The following is a 21,068-nucleotide window of genomic DNA, read 5'->3' on the forward strand; positions in this document are numbered from 1 at the left end:
CTGAGCTAAATCCCCAGCCCCTTCCGGGGTGTTTTGTGATGCTGAGTTGGACTCAGAAAGACCGAGTGGCAGAGGCCTCCGGACCCCGCCATGCTCAAAGCAGCTCCAAGCTGCAAAGTTTGCGGGCAGGGCCACCGCTGACAGACTTAACGAACTAGCTTCGGGCTGAGCGGGCCGCAGGTGTCCCTTCCGTTATGCATAATAATTGGTAGAAATTGATAAATGGCCTCTAATAAAGTAGCTTACGCCCCGAAGAAGGAGGTTCTGCCCTCTTAAGGACGGCCGGCCATATTTAGCAAATGATTTCTGCAATTCTGCATTTCGCCCAGAGAGAAGCATTTATTTCCTAGAATATTGGTCTGCTCTTTAAGGAGGACCAAAAGCTCTCCACAGTAGATGCTGGCCGCGCCAGGAAATGCTTTTTTACGCTCAGTGGCGTATATATCATTTCTAATGCATAGCACGCTCTCTCTACCTCTGACAAAGTGATAACGACACAATTTACTTCGTAGCAGATAGGTTGCTGGAAATGAAATAGTTAGAATAAATTCAGCTTCCTTTTACCAGTGAAGTCCCTTAGCCATGAGGAGATTTCGGATGAGTCTTCAGAGTTTTTTTCTCCTCAGCCTCTGTAATGTCACTGTAAGGAGTCTCCTAGTTTCCGAGCTTGCTGCTTTATGAGCAGTTCTCCACGAAGCATCTGGAAAACTAACTGAACTCATCTTAGGTCCTGCTCAGAACCTGTGGTATAATTCCATTGTTCTTGGGTACTAATTCAGACTCCCTCAAGCACATTATATATGCGCGAATTATAAAGCCAAAGGACCCAAGGGAAAATCGCAGTTTGAACTACCTAACTTTCCATTTGTTTCTAAACTAGATCACTGTTTACGAAGAATGTGTCCTACCCACGTGCTGACCTTGTCACAGGCCATCTCTGTAGCGCCAGCCGTGCTGTCCTCACTCAGATTTGGTGTCTGACCTGTTGGTGCTTTCCAGGTCTAGGTCATGGGTTAGGGGTTAGGGTTAGGGAATAGGGTTAGGGAATATGGTTAGGGTTAGGGTTAGGGTTAGGGTTAGGGTTAGGGTTAAGGTTAGGGTTAGACAAGGGTTAGGGTGGGGTTAGGGTTAGGGAATAGGGTTAAGGTTAGGGAATAGGGTCAGGGAATATGGTTAGGGTTAGGGTTAGGTTTAGACAAGGGTTAGGGTTAGGGTTAGACAAGGGTTAGGGTAGGGTTAGGGTTAGGGAATATGGTGAAGGTTAGGGTTAGGGTTAGGATATAGGGTTCGGGTTAGGGTTGGTGTTAAGGTTAGGGTTAGGGTTAGGGTTAGTGCTAGACAAGTGTTAGGGTTTGGGTTCGGGTTAGGGAATATGTTGAAGGTTAGGGTTAGGATATAGAGTTAGTGGTAGGGTTAGGGTTAATGTTAGTGTTGTGTCTCTGACACAGTCTCTGATTCTGGACTCAGTTTCCTGGTGCTCAATAATCTTATCTCACCACCCTATCTCCATGGCCCCCTTATCAGAAACCCTAGAGTCTCGCATTGTATTTCATCTCTGGCACCTCTTGGTACCTGATAGTGTGCCTTGCCTTATTCGTCTTTTTAATCAGTTCCTTGTATTTGAGTCCCCTTTATAGCCTAAAACACAGATTTATCCTAGTACAGGGGATGTGTTTTTTCACAGTGTGTTTGCTTACCAGATGGATAGTGATGGGTGGAAGATCAATAACAGTGTTAAAGTAAAGGTCTGCAATACTCTAACTGCGAGTTATGGCCATGGCCTTCTTTGTGTGGTGAACTCCATCACAGCCCCCTTACTCATTTTCATCACCTTATGGGGCTTTGTGAACTTACTTTTGAGCTTCTTCCCCTTATGTTGGAAACTATTCCTGTCAAGTATTTACTGGAAGCAACACAAACAGAAAGCAGGGTCTTTTTCTGCAACTTTCACTAACATGTCCTGTGTAAACAGAAATTTTCTTTAGAAACAAATTGAAAGCCAGGCATTTTAACCACCTGTTTATTCCTGTGGGCCCTTTGCCTTTATAATGCAAGCATGCTCAATTTAAATTCCCTTGCTCACCTCACAGGGCACTACCTACGTTGATTGCCCAGAGCAACATTCTAGAATTTATTGTTCTGTTTTGTAAAGAAGAAGAAATATGTATGTGAAAAGTAATTTTTTATAATATAGGCACCAGCAGTCCACAAGAAATAGAACAAGGTCTTACCCTTTTGAGGAAAAAAAATAAAAATGTAACTGACAATAACTTTGGCTTTGAAGCTGGGAAATCTTTATAATATTGTGTGATTTGGGGCAAATTTTATTACATTTCCATGTCCTTCTTTAAATTGGAGGTTGTATGTCTATTTTCTGAGGATGCTATTAGCCTTAAATGATACTACACATGTGAAGTGAAGCTTTCAGTAAATATTACCTTTTTTGTCTTTTTGAGACAGGGTGTCTTTATGCAGTTCAGGCTGACTTTGAGCTCACTTTGTAGCCCAGGCTGGTCCCGAACTCACAAGGATGGTCTTGCCTCAGCCTCCCAACTGCTGGGATTATAGGCACGTGCTAGGACTCCTGGCTAATATTACTTCTTTTACTCTGTGTGATGAAATATTTTAGGGGTGAATTATTTTAGGATTCTCAGTGATATCACAGTCTGACTTCTCGCCCCCAAGTTTTGTAAAGAAGGAACATGTAAAATTCTCAATTTTGAATAGAAACTATTGTGGACAGACAGGCTCAGGCCAGATCTTCACATGGTGTTATGTGATTTCAGGAATATAGGTAGTCCTTCTTCAAAATAATTTTCTCCCAGACCCAGATAGTCCTCAGCTCTGTAACAGTTAAGTAAATAGTTACTGTGTTAGTGTTCCTTGCAGGGACAGAACACCTGATATAAATGCCTTAAAGGGAGCTTGGCATACGTGGCGTATGCCTGTAACCCCAGCATTCTGACAGACTGAGGCAGGAGGATCACAAGTTCAAAGCCATCCTGGGCAACTCAGAGATATAGGAGACTCTGCCTCAAAATAAAAAATGAAAAAGGGCCGAGTGTGTAGTTCAGTACAAAGGCCTTGAGATCAGTCCCCAGTACTGTGGGGGGTGGGGTGGTGTCGGTTAACGGAGAAAAGATTGTTTGGCTCACGGTTTCAGAGGCTTCAGTCCATGGGGCAGACTCCGGAGAAGAAACGTCCTGGCAGAAGGACCTGATGCAAAGCTGCTCCAGGAAGCAGGGATAAGAGGAAGAGGAGCAGGGGCCAGGGGACAGATGCAGTCCCCAGGTCATGCCCCCATTGCCCACCCAGACACTCCCAGAAGTGTGATTTATCCATCCCCTAGGGGTCTCTCAAGCCAATCAAGTTGACAGTCAGAATTAGCTATCACAGTTACTAAGTGCACAATGCAGTGTTCAAATAGCCTCATGTCAGCTCTTTAAGAAAGGAGGTATAATTATTATCTTCATGTTGCAGATGAGGAAATTGAGCTGCAGGTATACTGCATGTAGCAGGGCCAGAGTCATGCAGGTGGTAAGTGCTGGAAAGGAACTTGAACCTAGAAAGTTTGTTCCAGTGTCCGTGGTCTTCTCTCCTCATTTTACTGAGTTCTCAACTTGTCATTTATTTCCTCTGTGATTTTTTGGGGGTAGTACTGGGGATGGAACCCAGGGCTTCCACATTGAGCTACATCCCTTGCCTCTTTTAGCAACTCCCTTGTTTTTGAGACAGAGTCTCACTAAGAGGCTGGGCTCCACCTTATAATCCTTCTGCCTCAGCCTCCCAGAGTGCTGGAGTTATAAGAGTGTGTCACCGTGCCCAGCACTGGTGATTTTCCTTAAACAGATTCTCCTCTGAATTCTCATTGAAATCAGGACAGTGAGAGTAAGGCTGAGGAAAAGAGAGGAAGCTTGCAGAAAGAGGAGCTAGGATAGATAGCGTGTTTGTGGACGTGATGGGAAGCACAGGAGTAGGGTCACCAGACGTATTTGAGACTGCTATGAAAAGAAACCAACTAAATGATGTTTAAAGGCAGGAGAGGCGCTTGTGAAATATGGAAGAGAAAGGTCCCCTGAGGGTGAGGATATGCTCATGACAACAGGGAGCCCTTACCATTGCAACTGACATGTCGTCTTCCTAAAGGGGTTTGAACTGAACCAAACAACATTTGCAGCGTGTGATGGCTACATTTTATATGTCCAGTTGGCTGGGCTGTGTTGCCCTGCTGAGGGGACAGACACTAGTCTATATGTTGCTATGGAGGCATTCTGCACACGGGATGAACACCTACAATCCATACCCTTTGAGTCAAGGTGATTACCTCCAAAATGTGGGTGGGCATCATGCAGTCCATCAAAGTCCTACAGAGCAAAAAAATGGAGGTTTCCCGCAGAAGACAATATTTTGCCTCAAGGCTGTAAGATAGGAATTCTATCTTTGTTCCCAGTGCCTATGACTCAGCTTTCTGCTGCTGTAACAAAATATCTGAGATCATTAACTATATAGAGTATTGGAGGTTTCAATCCATGATCAGCTGGTCTCATCGCTTCAGCCTGAGGTGGCACATCACAGTGGAGCGCATGGAAGTGCAACACTGCTCACTGGGCAGCTAGGGAAGCAAAGGAGAGGAAGAGAAAGTGACAGAGTCCCACAACCCCTTCAAGGTCATCCTCCCTGGGAACTGAAGACCTCCCACCAAACCCCAATTCCTAAAGATTCTACCGCCTCCACGAGCAGGATCCAGGGGAAAGAGCTACCAGTTAATGGATCCAGGATGTCCTGCTGTCCTACAGGTTTGGGACTTGCCAGTTTCCACAATCATGTAAGCCAGTTACTTAAATAAATACTGTATTGGTGAGTGTGTGTGTTTCTCTGGAGAGCCCTGACTAAAAATAGGGTTTCTTAACTCTGTCATTAGAAGTGGAGATGACTAAGGACTTAGTATTATAGTCTGTATTGTTTTATATATATATAGTCTGTATAGTCTGTATAATAGCCACATATGTTTTGTATTCTTAAGTTCTTAAAATCAGAATTTTGGACACAGTAAGAATCTTAGTAAGCAATCAGGTGTACCACTTGACCTTAGAATGTAAGTAATTCAAAGGAAATAATAGTCTTTTTGCTCTCTTGCCCTCTCTGTCTCTGTATTTCTCTCTCGCGCTGTTAATGTTGAGAAATAATTGCACAAATATGCATTCTATTTTTAAATTTTACTAGAATTAGTCTGTTTTGGGTATTTACAGCTTTTTCCTCTGCTTCTTTAAAAAGATGGAGAACTATAATATGGTCAGTCTATCATTAAATTTAGACATACTTTATTTAATCATATTTTCAAATGCAGTGGAAGCTGAGATATAATAGTTATACACACTAGTGATCCCCACTTTATTATGGGTTTATGATTATGCAAAAGTGATACAAATGCAGTAGGAAATTTCCTTCAAATGTTGAACACTGTCCTTTTCCTGAGCTACTGACATGCAGTACAATATTCTAGTGGTACAGGGCAGACAGAGACTCCAAGTCAGCCTTGCTTGTGGAGCGAACAACATGTATTCCACAGTGAGCTGTGTTGCTAGCTTTTTTTGATATGTGTTTTGAAAAAAATGGTATGAGATATTCCACACTTTATTAAAATAAGCTTTGTGTCAGATGATTTTTCTCAATTGTAGGTTAATGCAAGCATTCTGAGTAAGTTTAAGGTAGGCTTGGCTGGAGCTATGGTGTTTAGTAGGGTAGACATGTTCATGCGTTTTTTACTTGCAATATTTTCAGTTTGTGGTGGGCTTTCTCTTTGGTTTTTGTTGTTGCTGTTTGTTTGTTTGGTACCAGAAATTGAGCTCAGAACCTTGGCTTGCCGGGCAGGGGCTTGTACTGCTGAGCTATATCCTTGGCCCTTGTGATGGGTTTATCAGGATGTAACCCCACGGTAAATTGAGTAACATCTGTACTGAAGTTGTCTTTGTTTTTGAAGATTGTAGTATAGTAGGCGTGAGATAGAATCCCTGGGTAAATCCTGTAATGCTTGCCTAATTTTCCTCAGACTGCCTTCTCTCTCCCGGTTTGCTTGTTTTCTGGCTCAGCAATGAGTCAGGCTGGGCAGCTTCTCCCCACCTTGTCCGCCAGATGCATGGCAGCCCACTAGGTCAAATCACATCTGCTTGACCGTATCACCACTGTGCTTTGCACCTCCAACTCTGTCTTTGGCTCACTCCCATCGTGGTTTCCCTGAAAACTTCTCTTTAGATGAAATAACCTCAGCTCCTTATTTCCCTAACCTTTTAATCATTTTGTTTCTGTTCTCTGAACTCGTTCCAGCTTTCCTAAATAGTGTATAAGATGTGGAAACCATCACCACACACCACTTTGTAAGAGGGTATAGGTTTTGCCAAACCTCAGGAGGCTGACTTACTTCTTCAATTGGAAATCAAAGCCAAGCCCTATAGGTTCTTCACAAGGGAATGTCAGAACAGGTGTGATACCCCACTGCAATAGAGCAATACCCTCTGAGCAGATAATTATTACCTTTCTTAGTAGAAAGCTAGTCTACTTCCATTCACATGGAGGAATTTTTAGAATATTTATGTCTTTGTATAAGACAGCATGAAGGATATAACTAGTGAATGAAAAAGATGTATAGTATTGAATCCTGCTCATATTTTTCTAGGCACTATTACTCTGTGTGAAGTTAAAGATGATCTATTTCCTGGGACAAAGCAAAGTTCACTGAAATATATATACATAATATATGTTACAATAATTCCAGGCAAAAGAAAGCAAAGGAAATACCCAGGACCCTGCCAATCCCACAAATATCCAGTGAGAAAAACACCTGGATTCTCACCAAGCCACAGCTGTTCAGTTGGAAAATGCCTGGATCCCATTGAATCAGGCAGTCAGGGAAAAGAGCCACATCCGGCCCAGCGTGTCTACTTGGTACGACACACACACATGAATCCTGTTTGATCAAGGCACAGTTATTTTGGAAATAAACAGATTCTGCTGGATTCAAGCACAGTTCATGATTTACACATACAGATGGGGATGTACAGGGTATTGTTCTATCTACAAGAAGCTCTCTCAATACACAGGCATTTGGTTGGAAAACTTCTGCCACAGATTGTTGGCTATGTCAGTATCTCAGTTATGTTTCTCATGGAACATGTGTGGACCTGGCAGTGCAACTCCTTGGTTAAGTTTGCTTGGATCACGTAGGATCTGAATGTTTCTGCACTGATTTTATTTTAGGTCCAACAGCATGTACATGTACGGAGAGATACAAAATCTAGTAAATCAATCTTGTTTTCCTTTAATAAGATCAACAACGCAGTAGCATAATCACAGTTGTCATGTTCCAAACCTTTCTGAACACGTGATATTTTCTGTATCACAATTTACACTTTCCATAGTTTTACCTTCTTTTGTAACATAAGCTTCTTTTGAGTCTAATGGAACATTTCCAGTACATTTTCCAAATAATCTTTTGAGCAATCTGTGACTTTAAAAGTATGACTATGAGCTCTGAAACTAATAGGAAAATCGGGCTGATATTTCTATAAGTTAAATAATCACTGTATTTAAGATTTACCTACTGTAATGGATAAGGAAAGAACCAATGTTTAATCTCTTTAAGGATATTTTTAGATGGCAGCCAAGATAATCCTGTGAAGAAATCACAAAAACTACAAGTTGGCTTACAAATCCTGAGACACTGGACCCCAGAGAGAATGTTCCACAGCTGGCTTTTCCCCACAAGACAGGTTTGCTACCACTGGAGAGGTACTGGCAGAAACTGCACTGTGAATCCAGGCTGAAGCTTGCCGGTTCCTATATTCTGTCTCTGTTCGTATTTCTGAGAGAGAGAGAGAGAGAGAGAGAGAGAGAGAGAGAGAGAGAGAGAAAGAGAAAGAGAAAGAGAGAGAGAGAGAGAGACAGACAGACAGAGACAGACAGAGACAGAGAAAGACAGGTGAAGGAATGAAAAGCCAGAAGCTTTTGGTCTGTTAAGACACGTTCAGTGAATACCCACACCTTTCCGGAAAGTGAGCCCAGGTCCCATGGCCAGGGAGTTCCATGCTGCCCACTAGGGCAGAGTGTCGTAGGCATCAGTCTGAGCTCCGGGATATCTGTGGCAGGTAATGTGACTGCCTTTGGAGTCTGTCTCCAAGCACAGCTTCTTGTAGCTGCAAATGTATATATATATATTTTTCTCTCTTCCTCCATGGTCTTTTATCCCTGACCCCTTATTTATAAATGCAGCTGTGTGCTTTATCTGCAAGATCTTCTTTGAAGATTTCCAGCCTCCCTTCCCACACATTCTTACCCCCAGTTCACCCTGCTTCACCTATGGGCTCTATTCACTGTTCTTTCTTTTTATGCCATGGCCTCTAATCCAGGCATAACAGGGAAGCTTAAAAATAACAGCCATGAAAAATGTAGTGTACATGAGGCGCTTTAAAGACTCAAATGATAAGGAACTTCAAGGGGCACCGATGAATGTTAAACGCGGGGAAGCAACCAGCAGGCATCCGAGAAGCAATCACTCATTTCTGAGCAAGTGCGTGGTGTAGCGCAAGAGGAAAAAGGCAGGGCTGCAGTGAGTGATCACGCTGCCCACCCTTCAACTCTGCAGGTGCCTCAGATGAAGGGTCCTGGCTACTCCACCCTTCTGCAGGAATGTCACCAACATGAAAGCACATTCACAGATCACGGAAATCTGGTGGATTATTCAGGGCCTCACATTTCCTTATTCCAAACACATCATCATAGTCCCCTGTTATGCAAAAGAATGCCCTCTTTTCAAGGATGTCCCTATCGTAATCCCCAGAATGTGTGCATACATTACCTAATCCAAAGGGAAGCAAGGACGAGGAAATGCCTTTTCCCCAGAGCTTCCAGTGGAACACAGCTCTGCCAGTGCCTCGATTCTAGCCCAGTGTGACCTGTATTGCACAGAGCAGGCGCATAGTAAATGCACGTTGTTGTAAGCCACTAAGTGTGTGATAACTTGTTACAGCAGCCACAGAAACTGATGCAGCCCTCGGTGGTGGCAGCCCAGTTTCTCCGGGCCCTGCATTCTCTGCACTGAGCATGAGACCTCCCCTGCCACCACTCCCATGTTCTGTCTCTAACTGATCCCAGCCTCAGTTTTTGCTTCCAGCTCACGGCATCCAAAGAGATCTGTTTCAGCTGGAAATTGAGGCAGATTCATTTCAGAGAATGTGTTTCTTACAATGTCAAAATGATGTACTTTATTTTAAAATTGAAACATACATTATCCAAAGTTTGATCTCTGTAAAAAAATATCTCTAGAAGTGTATCTGCAAAAAACCAGCGCTCTTTGTTTAAAAGGCCAAAGGAATACTGTACCAGTAATCACAGTCATGATTGTTAAAGTGTGGGTGTAAACTGGGACTACAGTTAGGAGGTGGTCACATTTCATCCCCAGGAGAGAAGGCCCTTTGGGAAAGAGAGTTAAAGACACAAAGGTTAGTTTTAAAGTAGAATGCTTGGCCCAACAGCTGGAAAATGGGGTTCTGGTTATATTGTGGAGAGAAATAAATCCTGACTGTGGAAACAAATCTAAGTGTTATATAATGGGCCATGAAATCCACTCAGTGGAGGTCGCTGGGCCAAGAAGTAGGGAATCTGCTAACGCACACACAAAAGATGTTTCCTTTCATCTCCTCAAATGCAACGACAAATGTAGGGGTTTCCGAGGTTTTCTGAGCCATCCTAAGAAGAGTGTGTTATATTGTAAGTCACACACAATAGTTCCATGATACCTTACTTACACTTGCAGTGGGAGATATATTTTCTGTTTTCTCCTCTTCTTCTCCTCCCACTCCCTCAGCCTCTTCTTCTTCTTCCTTCTTCTCCTCCTTCTCTTTCTCTCTTTTTTTTTTTTTTTTGGTAATGCTGATAACTGAACCCAAGGCCTTACACATGCTAGGCGAGCATGCTGCCACTGAGCTACACCCACCCCTTCTCTGTTATTTTTCAGTGCTTAGAGCAACAAAGTGGACACGCTCCCTGTTTGAAAGCTTTAGTCGTGCTATGTTTCACTGAAACAGGTGCTTTCCTTCCATCTTTGTAGTGACCATTTATTCATTGTGATCTATTCACGTGAAATGATAGTTTGAAGCTGAATATCTTTAAGGTCTTTTCCATACGTTCGATTTTTATAGTGTTTTCCTCAGGAGGAACTTCATTTTCTCCAAAGTTTCTCTTTTAATAGAATGAAGCAATGACTAAAAACTTGAATCCTTCTGTTTAACACATTCAATTAACTTAAAAAATGGTTTTGGGATAAATTCTGACTTTTTTTCTTGCTCTCCAATTATTAATTCTACCTCACACATGTCATCCAGTCAAACTTATAAATTATTGAAAGTATGGCCACACATGAGCATTGGCAATTGTGAATTTCATATTCAGGAATTTAGGAAGCAGAATCATCTCAAGGAATCTGCAGTTTCTTGCAGAGACGGTTCTGATTTATGGTCCCAACCAATGTCACCTTGAAAATCACCTCCCCCTCCCCGCTGTTAAAATTGCTGAGGGCAGGTGAAGCTCGTGTCCTCTAACTTGCAGGAAAACTGCTCTCACTTTGTTTTTCAACAATTACACTGTGCAACACACTTCTCAGAATCTGTTCTGTGAAATAGGAGTGATGCTGAGCTCTCAGGGCCGATGAATAGCTAAGACACTGTGCTAACCCTACAGAGATGCAAAACAATAGCAATCGCTCATCAGTTTGCTGAGAGGTGACAGATTCCAATTTCCTATTTTCCAGAGACACTCTCCTCATTACCAAGCAAAAGCGGACCAGTTAACTCACCCAAGATCTATAGCTCGCTGCAGTGATCTCATCCGTCTGTGTCCCTAATGGGGGCTCAGGCAGGTTGGGCGGAGAGCAGCGAGCTGACACAGGGAGACGTATTGCCTGTAGAGGCTGATCCGCCAGCCTGGCTAATTTCCTTTCCATTTTGAGAAGAGCAATTATTTTAAATTGCCACCTATCAAAATGACTTTGTGCTTGCCACTGAAATAGAACAAGTCAATAAAATATAATGTAAATGAGTGTCTCCTGACACTTTGACTTAAAAAAATTAAAAATTATTTTTAAAGGCAGAGCCCTCCCCTTCTCATGTAGAATTAAGGTAGCATCGTAGACAAGGCTTTGCGCTATGAAGCTGGCATGTGTCGCTCACTCCATCCTGGAAGCCTTTTGACTGTACCGCAAAACTATTTGTAACTTTGGTTTTAAATCACATTGATTCTGCTAGAAAGTTTTGTGAGGCAGGACATGGTCTCATGTGGAAAGTGATGGGTATAAAAGGAACACGCTGGAAAATTGGTGTTGGATAGGAAGGCACCAAGAAATCTTCTGCCTCTATCAAATATTCACTGGAATCCAGCAATACCTCAGGGAAGTGAAGTTTCCAGAGCCATGACTTGAACTCAAAAGATCTTAAGAGACTCTAGTCTAGTTAATTTAACTGAGTTTGTACTCAGCCCTTGGTTTATTAAACTGACAGAGTAAAGACATAACAAAAATACAGTTAAATTTTACTAAATTTTATAATTTCTCTTTAGAGATAACTTATTTTTAATATATGATGTGAATTTCAGGGGGAAGAAAAAGACATTTTAAAAGAATAATTGAATAAAATGAAAATCTGAAAATCTCTTTATTAATTCTAAAACAGTATGGCTGTCCCCAAGATAAAGTATTGAAAGGCATACAAGGTTCCTCTTATGGGCTGAGCTGGTAGCAGAGATAGAAAACAGTGAGAATGATCTCTCAGAGTAGAAAAAGACGTAACCACCTGCTATTTATTGGATAATAAATTGCCACATGATAATTTCATGGTAAATCATCTTAAATTCTTTTTCTTCAAATCTGGAGAAAAAATAGCTTTCCTTATTCCTTGCAGAGGACTTCTAAATATACAAAATCCATTCGTTCCTGATCTGTTTTTTGTTTGTTTATCTCAGTAAATTTTAAGCCAGTAGCAAGATGAACAGTTTAAACAATTGAATTCTGTCTTGTTATTTGTGAAGATTTTATGCCTTTTCCTTTTCTCTTGGAGAAAGAAGCAAGGTGCCTGTTCTCCCTACACAAGAAGAGCATGGAGGTGTATTAATTACACCACCACCAGGGGGAGTGAGGACTCATTTTTTCCAATTGGGATTTCAGAGAGAAAACATCCAGGCCGATTCAGTCTTTGTATTAGGAATTCAAGAAAGTATTTACTAGGGCAAGACCCCTTTCCTGGAGGAATTCGCTGTGCAATCTGGGGGAAGCAGATAACGAACATGATTACGTTGTGAGATAAAGGCTGCTGCTGTAGGGGGTGAGGCAGAGTCCTGCGGAACTCAGAGGGCAGCTTCATTTTCATTTAGATCCCATCTGGCTAGCAGAGTTGTTGCTTCAGCTGTTGCCTAGCAACCATGCTGCCATTGCTGCGTCCATCCTAGCAAAAGACCCCCCACCCCCCACTGTGATAATGTTCCCGGGAGGGCCTCCCAGGGCTTCCAGCCACCATGCCCAGGGACTGAGCTCACTGGCCTGTCTGCTGCGTTAGATAAGAGTGGCCAGTTCCTCATTTAAATTCTTCTCCAGGGTCTTACGTACACCTGCCTCTCCTGATTTTCTTTTCCCAGATCCACAGAATCAACATCTCCATAGACAGGATGCAGGCATGTGTATTTTTCTAAGAGTCCTAGGTAATTCTGAGGCACAGGGAGGTTGACAACCAGCTTTGGCTTTCTTCTCATGTTCTTGTCCAGGGATGGCTTTGAACTTAGAAAAGGAGGGATAGAAAGTGACTGTCGAGACAGGGATACAGAGTACAGGAGGGGACTAGCCCACTTGCCTTAACCTTCCTTACATGGCAGATATATCCCTTTGATTCGTATCAGAAGTTCCTAGATCTCTAGAGATAATAAATCTTAATTCAGATGCCCTTCTACACAACTGGCAGTAGAGTAGTTATTATAAGATACACATATCCCTGATCTATGTAAGCTTTGAAACTATGGGTTGCTGTATAGAAGACTACTGTTAGTAGCACGATGACTTCTGTCACCTTGGGGCAGGTGGGATTATAATTACTTGGGACAGTTTATCCTCTCACTGCGGATGCCCCTCCACGCCCACACTCACGGCCTCAGCTTTCCATCTGCACACTCAGAATGGACTGTTAGAGCACTCAATCTTCCTCCCTCCACCGAGAACTCCTCATTGTGAACAGCTAGCCTTCTCCAAATGATACTGTACAGGTACCAGACACCTCAGCCACAAATGCACTTTCTTCCCCAACTTGCTTTACTTTTTACTTAGTTGAGTTGGAATAATGACTACACGCTGTGTCACAAAGCACAGTGAATATTTAATGTTTAAAAAAACGATCACAGCCAGGCGTGGTGGCACATGCCTGTAATCCCAGCACTCGAGAGACTGAGGCAGGAAGATCATTGTGAATTACAGACCAGCCTGGGCTACAAAGTGAGCTCAGCCTGAACTGCATAGCGAGACCCTGTCTCAAAAAGAAAATGAAAAAAAAAAAAAGTCACAGTAAAAGATGCAGTGCCATGAATACACCTTAAAATACTCCTCCTTGTTTGGAAAATACTTACCATCCTTGCCATTTCTGAAGCAGTTCTGGAAGTCCTCTTTCCTGCGTGTGTTTAGCTGTGCTACTGTGGCTGCCTCAGTGTCCTGAACTGGATTTATAACATTTATCTTTCATGCTCATTGCGCTTTGGGGGAAGAAACGAAAGTTGCACAGCGCCAGACCTGGTAAGTGAGGTGGATGGGGTACACCGCGAAGTGTTTATCAGGCCGCCTTTCGTTGGCTGGCGCTCGGCAGCAGCACTCACCCTACTTTTTATTCCTGCCTGTGTCAGAAAGACGCTACCGAAAGAGGACTTCCAGAACTGCTTCAGAAGTGGCAGGAACCAGGCGGAGTATTTTTAGGGGGACAAATGGTAATGTGTCTTTTACTGTTAATTTCCTTTAACATTCACTGGAGTTCTCAATCATACTTCGTAACTGCCGAGTCAATCTCTCTCTCCTTTTCTCTCTGTCCTCAAAGCCAGCACCACTGAGTTCTATAGACACTCCTTCTTGGTCGCTCTACCTTTGACAAGCAGTTTTGGAAATGGTCCTCTCCCCTGCTGTCAGTCTACAAAATCCTACCACAGCCAAACCCCTTCCTAAAATCTGTTTCTGCCACCACTGTCCTGCATTGCAGAGCCCCCGGTGTTCCCCCAATGAGAGCCACGATCAAATCTGCTCATGCCCTGCACCCCTGAACCCCAGCCGCTCCCGGCATCATCACCCTCTTTTTACTTCCCAAGGCCTTTAGCAGCCCTCACTTAAGGAGAGTTCAAACCAAGGTCACAGAATTGTAAACCTTCCAGTACACTCAAGAACGAGGCCCAAGCTTGCCCTGCCCTGGAAATACAAAGTATGCTGCCAAAAATTAAACAGCCAGTGCACTGGTATTTGCTGGTTGGTTCTGTTTCACCCCCTAAGTTCTTCCGCAGCCCCTATCCTGGCAGCAACTCTGCCCAATTCCATTTCCGGGGATCTCAGCCGCAAAGCTCAGAAACACTGCCACCTCGTGACCGCTGGAGGACGCAAAGGGCGAAATAATCCTCTGATTTTTTTTTTTTTTTTTCCAGAGAAGAACTGAAACCTGGACACATGTTTTTCACTATTCCCTCTTCGCAGGCCTTAATTTTGAGAGGTTATAAAGCTCTACTCTTCGTGACTCTTTTATAGACATCTATGGATTTCCTCCAATTGTGTTATTGGAGGATATTGAGAGCTACATTTATTTAACCCTTCCTCGGGTTCAGTTCTCTTGTTGGTCCAAGGAATTCACCTAAATATTTTACTTTAAAGCGCTGTATTATGTGTCTCAGGCCAAAAGTGTCAACAATATGAGGGCGCCGAAGAGCTGATGCTGTCTTCTAATATGAATCTCAGACAGAGCACGAAAGAAGTACTCAAGGAGCTGGGTGTAGCGGCACACACCGATAATCGTAGCTGCTTGCGGCTAAGGTAGGAGAACTGCAGATTTGAGGCGAGCCTGGGTAGCATAGCAAGACTCTGTCTCAAAAAGCAAATAAAATAAGTAAATGGGGCCGGGGATATAGTTTGGCACTTCCTGGGTTCAACCCCCAGTACTGGACGGGGGGAGGAGGAGGAAGAGGGGGAGGGGGTGGGAAAGGGGGAGGGGGAGAGGGACAGAGAGATCTCTAGGGCTACACGTTCATTTAAAGACTGATGGAAAATGGACAAATATACAAACAGGAGATATGGTGGCAAGTTTAAAACTAGAGGAAAAAAATGTTTCTAATTTTTTTAAAGTAGTGGTTGTATTTTGCAATGTCAAATCTATCTTAAATATTGATGTACTGATGTTCCTCTACTTATCCTGGAGTTATGATAGGGTGATACTCCCTGTAAGCCCATCATAAATTGGAAATATTATAAATCAAAAATGCATCAGCATGCTCAACACCATGTACCAAACATTGGAACTTAGTCTAAGTTTCCATAAACATGCTCAGGATGCTTACAGTAGCCTTAGGCAAAATGGTTCCACAACGAGGAGCTGAATGTCTCCTGGAACTTACTGAACACCTGTATTCACAAGGCGCAGGCCACACAGTCCCCTACAAAGTGTGGCTTGCTTGTCTCTCATGACCTCTGGCTGACTAGGAGCTATAACCACTGTCCTGGAGGGAGAATCATGATACGGAGCACCAGTCAGGGAAATGATCAAAGTTCAAAGCTAGCACAGTTCCTTCTTGAACGTGTGATGATCTGGCACCACGATATAGCCAAAAATGCATACGCTGAACTGTTAGAAGTTAGGAACCATTTGGTTTCTCGAGCACCAAGAAGCACTTGGAAACACGCTGCAGTCACAGGACACTTGACAACAGGGCAGTTCTGAGAAATGACTGTTAGGAATGCTGGGGCTTTATGCAAACTAATGCAGCTAGCACATCCCTCGGCAACACCGCCCTAAGGCACCACCATCACGTGCGGCCCACACTTGACTAAAGCACTTAATGCAGCACGGGACTGTATTTTTATAAGTACCACGTGTGAACCCATTGCGTGACCGGAGCTTCTGGACTACATTTTTTAAACTGGTTTGAAAAAAGAAAAGGAAGTCCACAAAGCGAAGTGGCCTAGCTGCTGGCATACTGGTAAAAGGTTCAGAGCTCTTGCTCAGGGAAGCACAAAGCAGGGCTGGCCACATAGTAAATGTAAAACTTATAAAGTCTCTCATTTGTCTTGATACCATGCTGAAAAAAAAAACCCTTCTACTTTTTCTTTGAGTCTTTGACTCTATCCTTTAGCTATTACTTCATCCCATTTCCTGGCTCACTTTTGAAAGTTCTGACTCCGAATGACTCAGAACGGGATTTCTCATAAGCAGTGTAGTAGCCACTGGAGACTCTTGTACACAGGTATAGACTAAGTTGCTTTGAGAAGTCATTGGTCATTCTAAAGCTCGTTTGTATCTTGTGACCTCATAGAATATACACTTTATAAATAATTTGTTTTTCACAGAGTCAATAACTAATTACCAGCTCAGGCACCATAAATAAATCAATATTGGAAAATAAGTCTAAGTAGATTCATCACAGAATGATTGGTCAATTGACAGACAGCAAACAGCAGAACTACCACTTGGTTCAGTGACTCTTTGTTATAATTATTTTATTTTTCAAAATGATGGAACCAGGGGGCTGGGGATTTAGCTCAGCGGCAAAGCGCTTGCCTGGCAAGCGCAAGGTCGTGAGTTCGGTTCCCGGTACCGGAAAAAAAAAACCAAAAACCAAAACAAAACAAACAAAATGATGGAACCAGGCTGGGGATTTAGCCGAGCAAGCATCAAGGTCGTGAGTTCAATTCCTGGTACCGGAAAAAAAGAAAAAAAAAAAAAAAAAAAAAAGAAATCAAAATGGTGGAACCTATTTTGGCCACAATCAGGACTATGATGAGCCCAGTGGAAAATGCCAGAAGAAAACCAGTACCAGTTCTACTTATCTACATGCCTGTGTTACTTTTTACTTGCTTGTGTGAGGTTCCAACCCTAGCCATCCCAGAAATTGTGTGGTGATCTATTCCTAATGAAATACCCCAACTGGGAAGTTGTCAAACTTTGAGATTTTCCTGATGCTGAGCCCAGGATAAACCAGGGATATTTTTTGCCTAGTAGAATTGAAAGCCAGATAAACAAATAAGCAGAAGGAAATAAACAAGTAGGAGATTTCAAAGGCAAAGCAGCAAAGATGGGGACCAAGACTACGGAAAGAGAGTTCTCTCAGAGCCTGTCTGCTCTAATGGGTTTTCCATCTAAATCCCAGGATATTCTTCTGAAATGCTGATTTTCCACACATAGCTGTTTTCCTCCCAGATAAAATTTTCAACACAGCTTTCACAATCCCCGGACAAAGTGGCAACCCCTCAGCTCTCTTTGCGTGGTAGACCCAGTAAGCAATATAAAGCAACTAACCAATTTTTTTTAAATAAACAAGGTAGTTTTTCTAATGTTAACATTGGGATAAATATTGAAACTCTCATAACATGGTTATTTAAAAAAAAACTTCCTCAAAGCTATTTAATTTCAATAGGACTAGAAGCTCCCAGGTCCCAAACTACACTGAACTCAAATGGCGATCCAGCATGTCACTCTTCACCTTTCCTTTCTGTGCTTCTCTTACGTGCTGAGAATCAGTCACCTTTGGTCTTGATGATACACAAACAGCAAACTAGCCATGGTGTATGTGTTGTCAGCAGCTAATTATGATTTAGACCAGGGTTTTCACTTTCTGCTCAGCAACGGGAGATGATTCCCTGAAAGACCTTCCTTATGCGGTTATGTAGGCATTGTGTGGATTGTGTAGAATGGATTTGAGCACTCCATCTGTCCGATGTTGACAGGGTCCAGCAGCCCAGAGTCGGCTGCCTTGCTTTCCCTCAGTATACGCACAACTGTAGCCTGACATCACTTCATTTGGAGTGCCCACATTTTTCTGCTTTACCTGCATAAAACTCAGCACTGTTTGCTTAGGAAATTCTACAGGTGGTGTAGGATGCTCCAGTCATGCACAAGGCTCATGCGGAGTGCTGTTTGGTGCATATCCCTATGCTAGGCACCACCACCCCCTTCAATCTGCAAGAAAAGCCTCTCCCTTGCACCTCAGATTCCTTTTGCATATTTCTTCTTGCACTTTCAAATCTCTCATGAACAGACACTTAACACAGACCACGTGAGTAGGAAAATATTTTTTCACATAAAAAATTTTTAATGAAATCATGGCATGCAAATTAATGATTTATTCAGTCAAATATTGTCAGAAGATAAGGTTAAATTTCCAGATAGCTGTCTCATTTCACATGAAAATACCTTTTGTAGTTTTGAATACATTTTGATATATATTTGAACATGCCCCTTGCATTCTACCTTTTATATATAATATGCTGAATGTGTCCTCTATGAATCTGCATTGTTACTGAGAAGATCATTGGGTCTTCATTTCCCTGGTGTCCCTCATGAGGACGTGCTTAGGGATATGAAGCTGTTTCCTGCTACACAAACATCCCAGACTGAGTTTTCTAGGTTGCTTTTCTTTTTCAATCTGAACATACTTCACTGTCTTTTAGAGCCACTTCAGTGCTCTCATGGGTTGATTCCCAGTGGCCCTGCCCCTTAGTACATTCTAGATTAAGCTTCACGTGGCCACAGATGGTGATTACTTTATCCTTGCTCGAATATGCCAGGACATTTATAAATCTCCGCATTTATGGCTACCCTGATAGTTGGAGACTTTATTTTGCCATATGTAGGAGAGTCCACTTTCAGGATTAGAGAACAAAATTTACAGATGTAAATTCCGGCGCTCTCCAGGCTGACTTACCTCTGGCCCTGTGTAGAATTTCAACAAGCGGGATTCAAACTCTACACTTAACAGAATTAGAAAAGACTCCAGTCACACACCTTGAAAGTCATATGTGCAAATGCCTGGGATCTAATACAGTTTATGTGTAATTCTCTACCAGCAACCATAAATGAGGAGTGGCAACTTTTCTGTAGCCAACAAGCAATATAATTGTTAGGTTAAACTGAGTGTGAGATAGTAATAAATAAATTAAAGTAGTGGTGCGTGCTGCTCCTAGCTAAACAGATATCTTTCGAAATCTTGCTAGCTCAGGGAAACCCATCTGCACATCTAGAACATAATAATTTCATTTGCAGACCATCTCTGTTGGTTTTTTTCTAATATTAGAGTAATACAACTTCTAAAAATCAACCGAGCAGAGTTCTCATTTTGAATGTTCTAGTGCTCTTTTGTTGTGGGCGTTATCTGTCTTGAAAGTGTGAAAGATTTTATGGTGAATGCCATATGGTGAAAATGCTTTGATAATTTTTTTTTCTACTTCTTCTGTAGTTTGAGGGAGATGTGCTGGACACCACAGGACAAAGAACATGGTGGTTCTAATCAACGGCCCAGAGTCAGATGGCAGAAGTTCACATCCCCTTTCCTGTCATTCCCAGCTGGGCTGTCCTGGTCTCCACACCCTGCCCCCACTACACCCTCATCTCCAAGGACTGGACTTTCTCATCAGTAAAGTCGGAGGGGAACAGTGCCCCGACTCAGAGTCTGAGCATTACATGACACAGGCAAAGAAAAGTCTGAGAGTGACACCTGGCAAACAAAAAGCTCAGCATCCGCTGGGTACCAACAACCAACACTGCAGCATTGTGTTTGTTCTGGTAACTAGTGTTTTCTTCACCTCTCGTGATTCCTAACAGTTTCTCATCACCTCTGGGCTCTTCACCCAATAAATCAATGGAAAAGGAGAACAAGTCCAAACTAGGACAAAGCCATCAATGAAAGCGCTAAATTTACTTTCAGAAATCTCTAGGAGGAAAAACAAAGCAGGAGGCAAGACACTCATCTGCAGAAAACCGGCTCTGTAAAGTCAGGGGAGGATTTGTGTTTCCAAAGGGCTAGCAAGTTGAGACATTGCTGTAAAACACAGGGGGAAGAAGCCTGCTTAGAGTGTGAACAGTTTCCCTCTGTGCAACAGGAAGAGAGCAAACTCTCTGGGATGAGGAGCCAAGGATGGAAAAGACGGGAGGGAGCAGAGGCATTAGAACCAGTACAACAGCTACTTCCTGTCCCACCCTGTGCACACCTCACCACCAGCATCTTAATCCCAGAGAGCAGAGGTATTACAACCGCAAGCACGTCTGTGCACCCACAAGTACTGGAGTCTTGTGCCCCATTCCCGTAGGAAGCTCTAGGAAAAGATAGCTTCGCATAGACCCTGTGATAACAAGAGCCACAGCGGAGAGAAAGGGCACCCTTTTCCGGAGATTAGACACAGTGAATGGGAGTGAGGGTGTCCACATCCTGGTGAAATGATGTGTGGGCCCCAGTGACACTTAAATAAGTTTAAATCCAAACCAGAAGTGATTGGATTGTTGACTTGGAAAGGGCTTGCTTGCTCGCTCTTTCTTTCTTTCTTTCTTCCTTTCTTCCTTTCTTTCATTCATTCTTTCTTTCTTTCTTTCTGCCTTCCTTCCTTTCTTGTTTATTTATTTTCTCTGCTATTAGACTGAAATAGGAGCTTAAGAACTAATTTGATTTGCATAAAGGAATTGCTAAACTGAGTCTTGTGAAGGTTTACAATTTTGCCTCTTATTTTGATTTGCTCACTGATGTCCCAGAAGGTGACTTTTGCTTCCTCGCCTTTGCTCTGCTGGCTGTGAGCTCAAGCAAACAGGATCACAGACCTTCTGTCTCTCCCCTGATCCTCGCATCTGGCTGTCCTCTGCTGTGATCTCCTCTCGGCAGGCTGGGCCATGTGGAAAGGGAGTGTTTTAGATCTTCACTCTTGCTATGAATGAATTCTGACTTGGAGTTCAATTTAAAATCAATTCCCCATGGCCAGAAGTGTGAAGCTCCATCTCTTCCTGATTATGTCAGTGAGCTTTCTCCCTGTTGGCATTGCTAGT

The 21,068-nt window shown here is 42.9% G+C and overlaps 1 long non-coding RNA gene across 1 annotated transcript in view; it reads left to right on the forward strand.

Moving 5' to 3' along the window:
* LOC102025348 overlaps positions 1 to 20,618 on the forward strand; it is a 21,636-nt gene extending 1,018 nt beyond the window's left edge. Inside the window, exons 2-3 of the long non-coding RNA XR_001237062.1 lie at positions 14,944 to 15,082; positions 19,495 to 20,618. This is a non-coding gene — a long non-coding RNA (uncharacterized LOC102025348). The remainder of the gene's footprint in view (positions 1 to 14,943; positions 15,083 to 19,494) is intronic.
* Positions 20,619 to 21,068: the final 450 nt, after the last annotated feature.

The sequence above is a fragment of the Chinchilla lanigera genome, unplaced genomic scaffold (assembly GCF_000276665.1).
Source record: "Chinchilla lanigera isolate Chin_1 unplaced genomic scaffold, ChiLan1.0 scaffold00070, whole genome shotgun sequence".
In the NCBI taxonomy this organism is placed as follows: Eukaryota; Metazoa; Chordata; class Mammalia; order Rodentia; family Chinchillidae; genus Chinchilla; species Chinchilla lanigera.